The sequence below is a fragment of the Mirounga angustirostris genome, unplaced genomic scaffold (genome assembly GCF_029215605.1).
Source record: "Mirounga angustirostris isolate CCGP_5_RB_7025 unplaced genomic scaffold, mMirAng1.0.hap1 SCAF_6, whole genome shotgun sequence".
Classification (NCBI taxonomy): domain Eukaryota; kingdom Metazoa; phylum Chordata; class Mammalia; order Carnivora; family Phocidae; genus Mirounga; species Mirounga angustirostris.
The window spans coordinates 137,416,074-137,428,229 of NW_026991714.1; the positions used below are offsets into that span (position 1 = coordinate 137,416,074).

Sequence of the window (12,156 nt, forward strand, 5' to 3'; positions counted from 1 at the left end):
ATCCTCATTGAGAAAAGAGACTTTGGCTCTGATAAACTCTCATCCTGGATGTTAAAGGTGCCAAGTTTTCTGTTTAAGAGAGAGACACCAAATTTATGAACCTAAATTACTGGTTCCCAAATGGTTAGAACAGGCAGTTCCATCTATATTTGTAGACACTGTGTACAACAAATTTCCATATTCAAGTAGGTTTGAATAAGAGCCTTTAGTGCACCATCATCCTTTTCAACAACTCAAGAGGGAAGAGAAGGTATGCCGCAGTGCCAAATGCATTTTTTACTTTGGCAAAGCGCCTCAGCCTCACCCAGTGGTTCTCTGCTCTGGTTGCACATGAGAATCACCTGGAGAACTTCTTAAAAATACAGACGACCAGGACCCACCTGGGACCAGATGAACGCGAATCTCTAGGGCTGTGTTCCCAGCATCAGTATTTCTTAACAGCTCTCCAGGCCATTCTTACATGGAACCAAAGTTAAGAAGAACTAGTCTAGTCTGAGCATGAGCCCAGGCAAAATCTGGACCTTTGCTTTTGTAATTCAGGCCACCGTTTAGACTGCAGATTGTTAATGCAGAGCTGATGTTCATAAGTATGTAAGAAGAAGTAACTCACCATGGGTCACATCACTGCTCTTGAGCCAGACAGTCCGGCTCTGTCCCCTTACTGGTCTTGTGACTTCAAACAAGTTACTTTAACCTCTCTGTGCCTCTGGTTTCTAATGTGTAAGTGGAGGTAATAATAGTACTTATGAGGTAAAGGCTAAGGTAAGGACCCAAAAGAAGATAAAAACTCTCCATGTTTGACGTTATAATCATCATCCTCACTGTTGTGTTGTCGGAAGTAGTAAGAGTGCAGTGCAGGAGTCCTGTAGGGATACGGGCTGAGCACCCGCTGAAGAAACGGTTCACTCTGTACAGGGCTTCAGACAGGACTTGACCTTCCTTATAAACTAAGGACTCTTTGCTGCACCATTAACAACGTGCTTTGTCAGACTCAGAACTTCCCAGTGAAGTACAGAGGGTCCCCAACTCATGATGGTTTGATTTAGATTTTTCAATTTCATGATGGTGCAACAGCAATATGCATTCAGTAGAAACCATACTTGGAATTCTGAATTGTGATCTTTTCTCGGGCCAGCGATACACCATAGGATACTCTTTCATGATGCTGCAATTTCGTTCTTCACTTTCAGTTCAGTAGTCAGTAAATCACATGAAATAGTCAACATATTATTTATACTTTATTATAAAATGGGCTTTGTATTAGATGATTTTGTCCAACTATAGGCTAATGTCAGACTTCTAGCACATTTAAGATAGACTAAGCTAAGCTATGAGGTTTGGTAGGTTAGGTGTGATAAATGCTTTTTTGACTTACAGTATTTTCAACTACGAAGGGTTTATTGGGATGTAACCCCATTGCAAGTCAAGGGTGAGCTGTAGAATGTTTCGTGTCAGGTTTTCTGCAGGAAGCTGAGGCTTAAACCAAATAAGCTCCTGCAGTTCTTTCCACTTCTTAATTCTGTATTAAGAATGGACTTTACCAGCCCAGGGGCCTAACTGAAGGGTCATGCTGAGTTTCTGTTGGATAACTGGGACCAGCATGCACTATATATATATTGTATATAGATATATATATCAGATTGACCTCCTGAATCCTCAGGACAATCTCAATTTTAAGTGGTCTTCCCTCCTGAAGGATTGGATCTGTGGTCCATAAAGCATGGTTGCTATTGAATAGGCAAGGCAGCAAGGGCTTCGTAGGCTGGTGTCCTGGACTAATGGTGCAAAAAATAAACACAATTTGAATATGTGGGATGGCCCCAGAGAAAAATTAAAAAGCACAATCAGGCATAGTTTCTTTTTCATTTTCAGTTGATAAGGGAGTAATTTGAGCTAGCTCTAGTCACCAAGGGTAGAGTAGCAAGAGTCCCTGACTCTCTGGGTTCAGGACAAGTGTGGACATTATATGGATATTACAGGTTCTTTAGCACACAGCCTCCAATTGCAATTGTGGAAATTGGTGGACTATTCCTAGGAGGAGCTCAAAGGACTGTGAAGCTGAATAACATCTTTGTCTCAAGAACTTATATGAGAAACTGGTTTTTTCCCCTCTTCCCCTACAAGCGTTTTGGGGCTCACCATTGCAGACACTGCGTATCTTTGTATCCCACACAGTCCCCATGTTAATAGTTGTTTGCTAGTTGTGGTCATTTAATTGAAAAAAGCTGGTGTGGAGATATTACAGGTCCCAGTAGGTCATTTGTGTATCAAGTTTGGTATTATTGCCTTTGACCAAACTCCTTCCAAGTCCAAATTTATTACAATTCTTTAAATGCGTTAATAACATATAAGAGGATAGACAGAGGGCTGAAGAAAAGGTGTGTGTGGCCTTTAAATATGCCAATCGTCTACAATTCGGGGTTGCTTGCCATGGCCTGTTGCCAGGAGTGCATTATAGAATTTCAGATGGCATGTCCTGTTGGTACTTGCTTTAGATTGGCTCTGGGAATGAGGTTAAAGAGGTAAATGAGGTAAATGAGGTTAATGAGGTTAAAGAGGTTAAAGGATCTTCTTGCTTGCTTCTTCCAGAGTAGATCCTGGATGCCTCCTTCCCTCCCACCAATCAGAAAGCTGCCCCAGCCTCTGTTGAGGATTGTGGATTCAGCACACTTGCTGTCTCGCCATGAGTTCCCATGCACCTAGTAACCCTGCCCCACAGAGACCAATGAGACTGAGCTCCCTCATGTGACCTGTGCTCACCCTCCCACAGACCCCGGGGCAGGGCAAGTGTGGGCCTGAATTCAAAGACTAAATAGATAAGGGTTGTGTTTTTCATCAGCTTTCCTGTCTTTATTTTCTGAGAATCTCTTTAAAAAAAAAAAAAAAAAAAAACTTTCATTATAGAAGTTTACTCTCTCACACATGCGTGCACGCACACACTCACACCCTGAGAAAGAACATAGTGTCATAAAGCCCATGTTCCCCAACACCCAGCTTTTATAGAGTCATTCTTGTTTTCTTTTCTGTTGTGCTATTTTTAAGCAAATCCCAGATATCTGATTTTACCTGTAAATATTTCAGTTTGTTATCCCCAGCATATATAGCATGACTTTTTAAAAAACCTAACCACACTACTCTTATCACACCTACCAGGCTTAATAATAATTTATTAGTAATAATAATAATAATAGTAATCCATCCAAGTTCAGTTTTCCCTAATTGTTTCGCAGATGTCCCCAAACAGTTAGGCAGTTTAAATCAGGGTTGCATCAAGGTGCACCTGTTGCATTTGGCTGATCCATTCTTAAGTGTCTTTTGATCTATTATAGAGCCTCCCCTAGTTTTTACTGTATTTATTTGTTGAAGAAAATCAAATCATTGTCCTGTAAAATTTTCCATATTATATATCTGGCCTCTGCATCTTCCTTGTGCTGTTCAGCATGTTCCTCTCTTCTCCATAGTTCCTGGAAATTAGTCATTAGTTTAAAAACTTAATGAGATTCAGGATACCTGTGTGGCATCACATCAGGAGGCCCAGAACAACCTGTATTGATGTCAAGATTAATCAGTGGGTTCAGGTATGGTCAGCCTGATTCATCCATTATGAAATTCTCTTTTGACCTATTAGCCTAATAGTTTTAGCAACCATTGAAAGCACTTCATGCATCCCTTAGGGGTTATAAATAGTGATTTTCAATTCTATCATTCTTTCTGCATTTATTAGCCATTTTTCTATATAGAAGAACTTATCATTATCAACTTTTTTGTTATTCTGAGATACAGTTCATACAAGAAAAGCAGCATAAATGCTTCTTTCTATTTACTTATCAATTTTCAAAACACTGAATTGCACCAGCAGCCTCCAAAAGTGACCAATGAGGCTTGCTTGTCATTGAATATGATTATAAACACTTGGGGTTTTATCTCTTTCATATGCATCAGTCCATTATAGTCATTATTCTTTGTGATGCTCAAATGTCCCATCTTGGATCATTGGGAGCCCCTTCTAGTTGCTCCTGGTCATGTTTTAATATCATTCCCCTGGTCTTCTTTTCTGGCAGAATAAGATATGGTGAGTTCCTGGCCGAAACATGGGATCAGCTATTTCTACAAGGAATCTTGGTTCCTTTCCATGGGAAGTAGTATGTAAAGACAATGGTCTGGGCACTAGGGGTAGATTCCCTCTAAAACGTAATGGTGACTTTATCCTCCTGGTTATCTCCTTGTTCCTGCCCTCTGTGGGACTCTGGTTCCACCTGGACCCTCCCTCTACCATCACTGGTAAGAGCCAGTGCACACCTCTCCTCCAACCAGACTCTACCACCTCTCTCTATGCTTTCATCCCTCCCTTCTAAGTTGGATGCCTTACTTGCCTCCAAGCTTCAAAGACACGATTTTGGGGGATACTTCCATAATGCTGAAGAATAGTGATACCCTTTTTCTTTTAACAGACTATTCTTAATTATTTCTTTCAAGAGAGTTAACCTCCTGTCACTACCCAAGTCTTTGGCAGACAAATCCAGTCTATTTCATAACCCAGAACAACAGTATTCTGAAATACCAGGGAAACACCAGCCCACTCACCAGAGCTGGGGAGGCTTCATAAAACCAACAGTCCCCTCAGGTGTGTGTGTTTTCCAGGGAAGCATAGATGGTTGCATGTTGAAATTTGTAACTAGGGTTGCCAGGTGATGAAAAAGCATTGAGGCATTAGTTTCTCTTAACCATTTCTAGGCTACATACCCATTTGAACATCCGATTAAAACTATGGGCTTTCTAGAAAAAGATACATAGACACAAAATTTGTCAATTTCACTGGCTTTGAGGAACTCAAATTATCCTGAAGTTAAATTTGTTTTTGCAGACTAGGTTCTGATTTGCATTGGCTTGTTGGAAGCACCAGGATCTGGAGGTGGGTCAGACGTCTGGGCGAGAAGACACATAGCTAGAACCAGGGTGGCAGCTTTAAATCACTCCAGTGAACATGATTCATCCTTTCGTCTAGAACTGTTCCTCATGCCGGTCCATGAACTATTTGGTGTCATCATAAGCACAGAAATTGAGAGTAAGCATTTAAAAATATTTATAGCAGGGGTGTCTGGGTGGCTCAGTCAGTTAAGCATCTGACTCTTGGATTCAGCTCAGGTCCTGATCTCATGACTCGTGAGATCGAGCCCCACGTCATGCTCCCTGCTCAGTGGGAGTCTGCTTGGACATTCTCTCCCTCTGCCCCTTCCCTGACTCACACTCACACACTCTTGCTCTCTCAAATAAATAAATGAATAAATTTTTAAAAATAAATAAATAAAAACATTTCTAGCAACTTGGTATTGCTACAACATCCAAGCACATGGTCAGTGGACTTGTCTCATTGAGCAGAACGTAAACCATTTTGGATGCTGTTGAGAGCACTTGGGGAGTTGCGTGTGGCAGGAGCCGCATGATTGTTGTCTGAATAGGACCCCAACAGCTGGAAATTAAAAACTAAAGCAAAAACCGGTCCTTCATCTCCATGTAACAGGAACAGCAGTGAAACCCAGAATACTTTCGCCCAGCCTACTACTGCGTTGTTTTAGCCCATGGTTCCGTCAGTACTTGCTTCAGATTTGTCTCCATCAGCTACCTCTAAAGCTCACCTAGAACAGAGCACACAGTAGGCATTCAGTCAGTCTTTGCTGAATGAAGACAGAGCTGAGAAAAACTGCTCTCCAAAGAGAGAAGACACCATCTTTCCCTAATGATACCTTGTGTGTGGGGGGGGGGGGGGGCATCCTATAACTCTAGGAAGTTGGAGTTACCTACATAAAGAAAGTATGATAGGAAATAAATTATAAGCAGTCATTATTTACTGAATAGTCTCCCAGAACATGAGATAAGTAGAGTAACGTTAAGTAGCTGGTCCTCAGAGTAGAAGTTGTGAGGCTTTTGGGATGGCTTATATTGCAGTGTATACATTGTGTGAATTAACAAGTCAGTAACAAATGTGGCCCATTTTCAGGGCAGAAAAATCAGAGTGTTCTCAAGTATAACGCCACTGATGGGGGGAAGAAAATCATGTATTTAATCTCCAGAATGAGATTTTATTAATGAAAGGGAAAAAAAAGAAATGGTAGCCCAAACCTTTCTGTCATCTCTCTCTACCTTCCCTGTGGATCCAGGATTAGTCAAATCCACTCTTGGAAGGAATCCAAAATCTTGTCTTTAAAAACTGGGCTTGTGAAAAGTCACCTTTAGCTCTCACGACTGCTGGCCTGAGAACAGACCGGCCCTTGCCCCCCCCCCCCCCGCCCCCATTCCCGGCGCCACCAGAGTCCATGCCACGCTCCCAGCATGCCTCAGCGCACCGGGCAGCCACCCTGGCAGCACGCGGTGCATCGGGGATACAGGTTCCGAGGAGGCGGCGGCGCGAATGGGGAGTCACCAGCTGTCTCCCTCGCCGGAGGAGGGGATTTTACCTCGGGATAGCTTCTCGGATTCTGCGGATCCAGACCCTGCTTAAAGAGACAGATTTCCTTCTTCCTTTTTCCCTTCCTTCCTTTCTTCCTTCTTCCCTTCCTTTCGGCTATGGAGAATTAGAACTATTACCTGCTAATAGTAACTGAAGAAGAGAAACTGAGGCGGTCTCACACAGCTGATGAAATGAGTAGTAGACAGTGTATGGGCACGTGCTGCAAAGGGACACGTGGTTTATATTTACCAACGACTATTAAGCGACCTGGAAGTTTCTGGAAATAACTTTGCTTTTTAACATCCCTTCTAAATAACACAGTCTGTCTGCTCTATCTCATTATAAGAAAGACCCCCTCCAAAAAAAAAAATGTTGTCTTCCTTACCATGCACAGGAGGGGCATAAAGGAGCTCGTCCACGGTACGTGGGCCCAGAAATGCACAATCGCTCAAGTCTGATATGACCTTTGTCTCCACAAATAAAAAGACTGATAACCCCAGGTGTCACCACCACATTTTTTAAACACATACATCACACAGGGCTCAGCTTAATGACTATTTTCAAGTACAGATGAATTTCCTGAACTGGAAGAAAAGAAACCCAATCACTCTATGTCTATGTAAAGAGGAGGAGAATTTAGGGTAGGTAGGGGGCTTCAGTTACCCCTAGTGTTCTCGATAATACCTACCAATAAATGTTTTCCTGCACCAATGCTCTGACTCCGCTCTGGGAGTTTTATGGTTACTGATAGTAGCATGATTATGGTAACCATTTATCGAGTGCATCTATGTACCAGGCATAGGCTAAGCACTTTATGTTAGTGGATTTTAAAAGCCTTTAATATCCCTAAGAGATAAATGTTTTTATGATTTCACTTCATAAGTAAGGAAACAGCTTACTCAGATCATGTCCCTCGTAAGTGGCCAAGCTGGTCTAACTTCTTAGCCTTAACAATTATGCTGGCCTGTAGGGGATTTTTTGTTTGTTTGGGTTTTTTTTTGTTTGTTTTTTTTTTTTTTGCTTTTGTTTTTTTTTCTTAAGAGTTTAAAAGAGAGGCTCTTTTGCTCCTTGACTAGAAAGGTTCCAAACCACTATTTTATCGTAGAATTCACATAAGCCGCCAGAGGGAATGGAAGCTGGCCGCAGCACTATCACAGAAAGGTAATAATTAATGACAAAAGTGTCACTTAAAAAGGTCAATGACACCAAGCGTATGCTTCTCTTGGATTAACTTCTCTAACACTCTTTAAATAATGCGTTGATATCAGCAGAGACCAAGAAAAAAACAAATATATATATATATATATATATATATACACACACACGAACAGTCTTGAACAGTTTAAACCTCTGGGAAGAAAAATATGAACATAAAGCTATTCTCATGGCTTTCTACAACCACTTACACTTCTTTTTCTGTGATAATAATTGTGATAATCACCATTTGTTGTGGGCCTTTTTTTGTGTCAAGCAATGTATCAACAAGCCCAAAAGATAGGAATTGTCTCAGTTTTGCAAATGAAGAAACTAAGGCTCTGTGAGGTGCAGAAGATCTAGCTCTATGTAGAATCTTGGAAGACTTCCCCTCCATGAAACTGAATCTGTCCAACAGAAGTAGCAGGAAATACGGCACAGATGGATGAGCCCTTCCAAGGGATCTATACAAAAATAGCCTTTAACGGCGCAAGCAGTGAAGGAACAGCACCTCCTAGGGTGTAGCACATTGTCATGGATGGGGATGTGCAGTAATTAAAATACAGGCAGGTCAGCGCTCCGTTTGAAAATCATCTGATTGTGGGCTGGACACCCTTGGTGTAACCTGTAAAATGCTCTCTACAAAAACTTAGAGAAGGGACTTGTGTCTCTAACCCTCAGGGATGCAATGGTACTTCCAAGAGTCATGTCTGGGCATGATTTTAGAGTTCCTCCAACCCTCTTTGTGCATAGCAAACCTAGATACTCCCCCAGAAGGTTGCAGGGCCAAGGGCCAGCCTGGCATACCCACCTCAAATCCAGGAGCCCCAGCATGACCACCTCTCTCCCTAGCAGCTTCACCTGGGACGAGTCATTTAGCTTCTCTAGCCCTGGGTCCCACTGGCGGTAAGAGAGGACATATTTCTCACCAAGACGGCATGAAAATAATGCTAACCATTGGTACAGACCACCTTGAGCTCCTTAAAAGAACACTTGAACCGTCTGAGTTGTTTTTAAAGGTGGAAATGGGCCAGCCACCAGTAAACCATAGATTTCCTCCATTGTGTGATCCTCATGTTCTGCATCCTTAAAGACTGCCAGAACTTGCGTTTTCCATTTCTACTTGTGAGAATGCACCTCCTGGAGTTTATTGGTAATTTCCGCCCTCCGCACACCTTTGTAAAGCAGAGCGGGGGCCCTGCCAATTAATTGATAGTCACCTTGTGGCTTGAACTGGTCAGTCCGAAAGAGTAACTGTGAGAGGTCCCTTTAATTTCATTAGAGTGAGGGATGGTGCGGAGCCGGCATGCCTGCTCACCAACACGTGGAGCCCCTCTGACGGGTGACCTGTCCACATTGGCCGTGCGTCTCGTCGCGGTCTCTGGTCTCTGACGCTGAGCATTTCTCCTTCCTATTTATCACAACTTGTACCTTTCGGACTATGTGAAACCTCTCTCTTCCTTTCCCCCTTGTTTTCCCCCTCTTTTTCCTTCTTTCTTCTTCTGCCCACCTTTTTCGTTGTATCCTCTTTTCTCTCTCTTTCCCTTTCCAGTTTCTTCTCAACATTCTTCTCAAGCACCACGTGTTAGTCCAGGAAGCGATCCTGAAGAGACCAAGTCCAGCTGCAGAAACGGCAGCATAGCCTGGGCTTGGAGAAAACGGGGGAGACCAAACTTAAGTCCTCAGAGACTTAAGAAGAGATACCAGAAAGTTGGGATTTGCTGTGAGATCTATTTTATAATGAAAATTCTGCTATGAAGAAGAGTCTTTTTATTTTTTTCCCTTGATATAGTCTGAATAATTTATACCTAATGCCAAGAAATTATATATAATTAGTCTGGGTAATGTGTAATTTCCATTTGATTATATATATTAAGGTGATTAAGGAACTTCAGTTTTTCACTAGTAAATATCTGCCTTCTTTGTTCCATTCTGGGTCTGTAATGACTGTTTGTACCAAGTGCAGGACTCGTGCAGAACTGAAGCGAGCAAGGTTTGAATGCTCTCACCGAGCTCAGCTGACTGATGTCTGTGAATCTGGGAGATAACAAAGTTAGCTACGGGCGGGGGCGGGGGGGGGGGGCACTAAAGGGAGATTTGCCTCCAGTCTCTAAAACCATCATGTAATTTGGCATGACTTCCAATAAAAAAATTTTTTTAAATAATTTTAAAAACCTGAGTAAAACAGTGTAGGTGGAAAGCCATATTTCACACAAAGCTATTCAATAAATGCATGACATCATCACCATTTTTAATATTGTATAGAATAAAATGAAATTTTTGGCACTTCAGCTTTAATTAATGATTTCTGTTTGCTTTTTATAGAGTATATGTTTATTGCCATATATAGCAGTTTTTCTTTTTCCAATTAGAGGATAGATTTCATCCTTTATCTTTGCAGGTAGCTGATCCAAGACATTTTTATGTAAATGGATTAATTAATTGGTAGCCTTCATTTGAAACTTAAAAAGAAAGTAATCCTTTTTGAGAGGCATTAACTGTTTTTTAAAGCCATAAACAATTCTTCACTTAAGCAACTTGTCACACAATTAGAAATTATTTGACAGCAGTAATCATAATAAAATGCATTACCCCTTACCAAATCACCTTTAATTCAAGGTGATTAAAAGAATCTGTTCATTAGAAGACTATGCAGCAACTTTGCTTATAAAAGTCGCATTTTTTGGAAACTTAATGGTACGTATTGATGAAACTTTTGAGCAAATGACATCACATGTTAAATGACCTGAGCAGCCTTTGTGAGAAGGCATTCAGCTCCAGAAATGGGCTGGGTCCGAGGCAAGGCAGCTACACCTGGGCCTCCTGTGAGAGCCCTCAAGCCTCTCTGCCTTCCAGCCCTCTGATTTATGCAAATCAGAAAGCTTTGGCGGTCTCCACTTCCTAGCTGGGCCAGCATAATCCACTTCCTTCGGGTTCATGTGACCATGCAAATTCGAGCACTCCTGAATAGTCCCAGAGGGGCTGCGCCTCTCATTATTCCTGCCCCATTCTCTGCGCAGTGCAGGCATTCAGACTGTGAATGGACAAGGGCTTAATTACTCACCACATCTGTCAGATCAGATTCAACTTGAGAATGAAGAGAATCCCAGACAAGCCCAGTCGTTTCTTTGCAATGTTCTTCATGGCCGAGGTCACCCAGCTCTATCTTCTAGGGAATATTTTCCACTCCTTGTTTCATGACCCTTCTGGAAAACAGGGACTCCAGCTTTTGGAGATCCATTACTGGGCCTTTCACATTGTGTGTGGCCTTTACAAATGTTAATTAATCTTCCTGATGATGCACTGAGCATCAGGGAGCCCTTTATTCCCCCCAGGCTACTGATGACCAGTATGAATGCCAGAAAGTTTTCCTTACTGTTTCCTGACCTACATGCTCCTCTCTCTATGTGCTTTGCTTTTTTGTCCCCCTCCCCCTAACATGTCTCCCACATGACAGATAGACTACTCACATTACCAGGTCAGCCAGAGTTTGACAAAGTAAAGGCGGATGGTCCCTGAATACAGGATCTACCTATAAGGAATAAGGTTCTTACCAATTAAACATTCCCAAGGCTGTCAGCCCAGGCCTGCCAAGGAAAATGTGCATAATAACGGGTAGGAAGGAGTGTGTCCACCAGGAACCAAACAGACAATTATTCTCAGTGGAGGGGCACTAACATGCCTTTTCCCTTTATGTTTCTGTCTGTGTTGCTCTCACTTGTGTCTAAGAGGAGATTCTTGGTATGTGCAACTCTGGGATACAGGGTTCCATGGACTGCCTTGATGTTTTCTGAGTTCTGTTTGGTTTTGGTTTTGCTATTACCTTTTTTTTTTTTTCTTTTTAGGTAAAATTCAGGTAACATAAATTTAACGATGATAAAATGTATCACTTAGCGTTATTCAGTACATTCACAATGTTAGGCAACCATCACCTCTATCTGGTTCCAAATCATTTCATTACCCAGAAGGAAGCCCTATACCCATTCCTCCCAGCCCCATCTCTATGGATTTAGCTCTCTTGGATATTTCATATAAATAGAATCATAGAATGTGTGACCTTTTATGACTGTTCTTTTATTTAGCATAATGTTTTTGAGATTTGCCATACTGTTTTACTTTGGCATTTGCTGAGGTGTATGTGTGTGTGTGATTCTTGCCCCATCAAAATGATTCCTCTTCCTATGTCCTGTCTTGGATAATGTTATTAACATCTGTGGAAGCCTGAGGATCAGCTTGGACCCATCCTCTTTCTGTCATTCTAGTGTCTACTTTATTCTCTAAGTTCTGTTGAGTCCACATCTGAAATACCTCAAATCAATGCTCATTTATATTCTTACTGCCTGTACCCCTTTTCAGACACCATTCAATGCCCAGCTGGTCTTTCTCAAGCACAGACCCATCTGGTCCTGCCACTGCCCTGCTCAGTGCTTTTTCCTGCTCCTCACCACCTTCAGAACAGGGGTAGGCACCTCACAATGTTGTCCAAGGCTGTCCACAGCTGCTCCTCCACTTCT

At 42.0% G+C, this 12,156-nt stretch overlaps 1 protein-coding gene across 9 annotated transcripts in view; it reads left to right on the plus strand.

The window, feature by feature from the left end:
* Positions 1-12,156, plus strand: part of VTI1A (vesicle transport through interaction with t-SNAREs 1A) — a 358,252-nt gene that overhangs the window by 267,541 nt on the left and 78,555 nt on the right. The gene's annotated exons all lie outside the window — the stretch shown is intronic.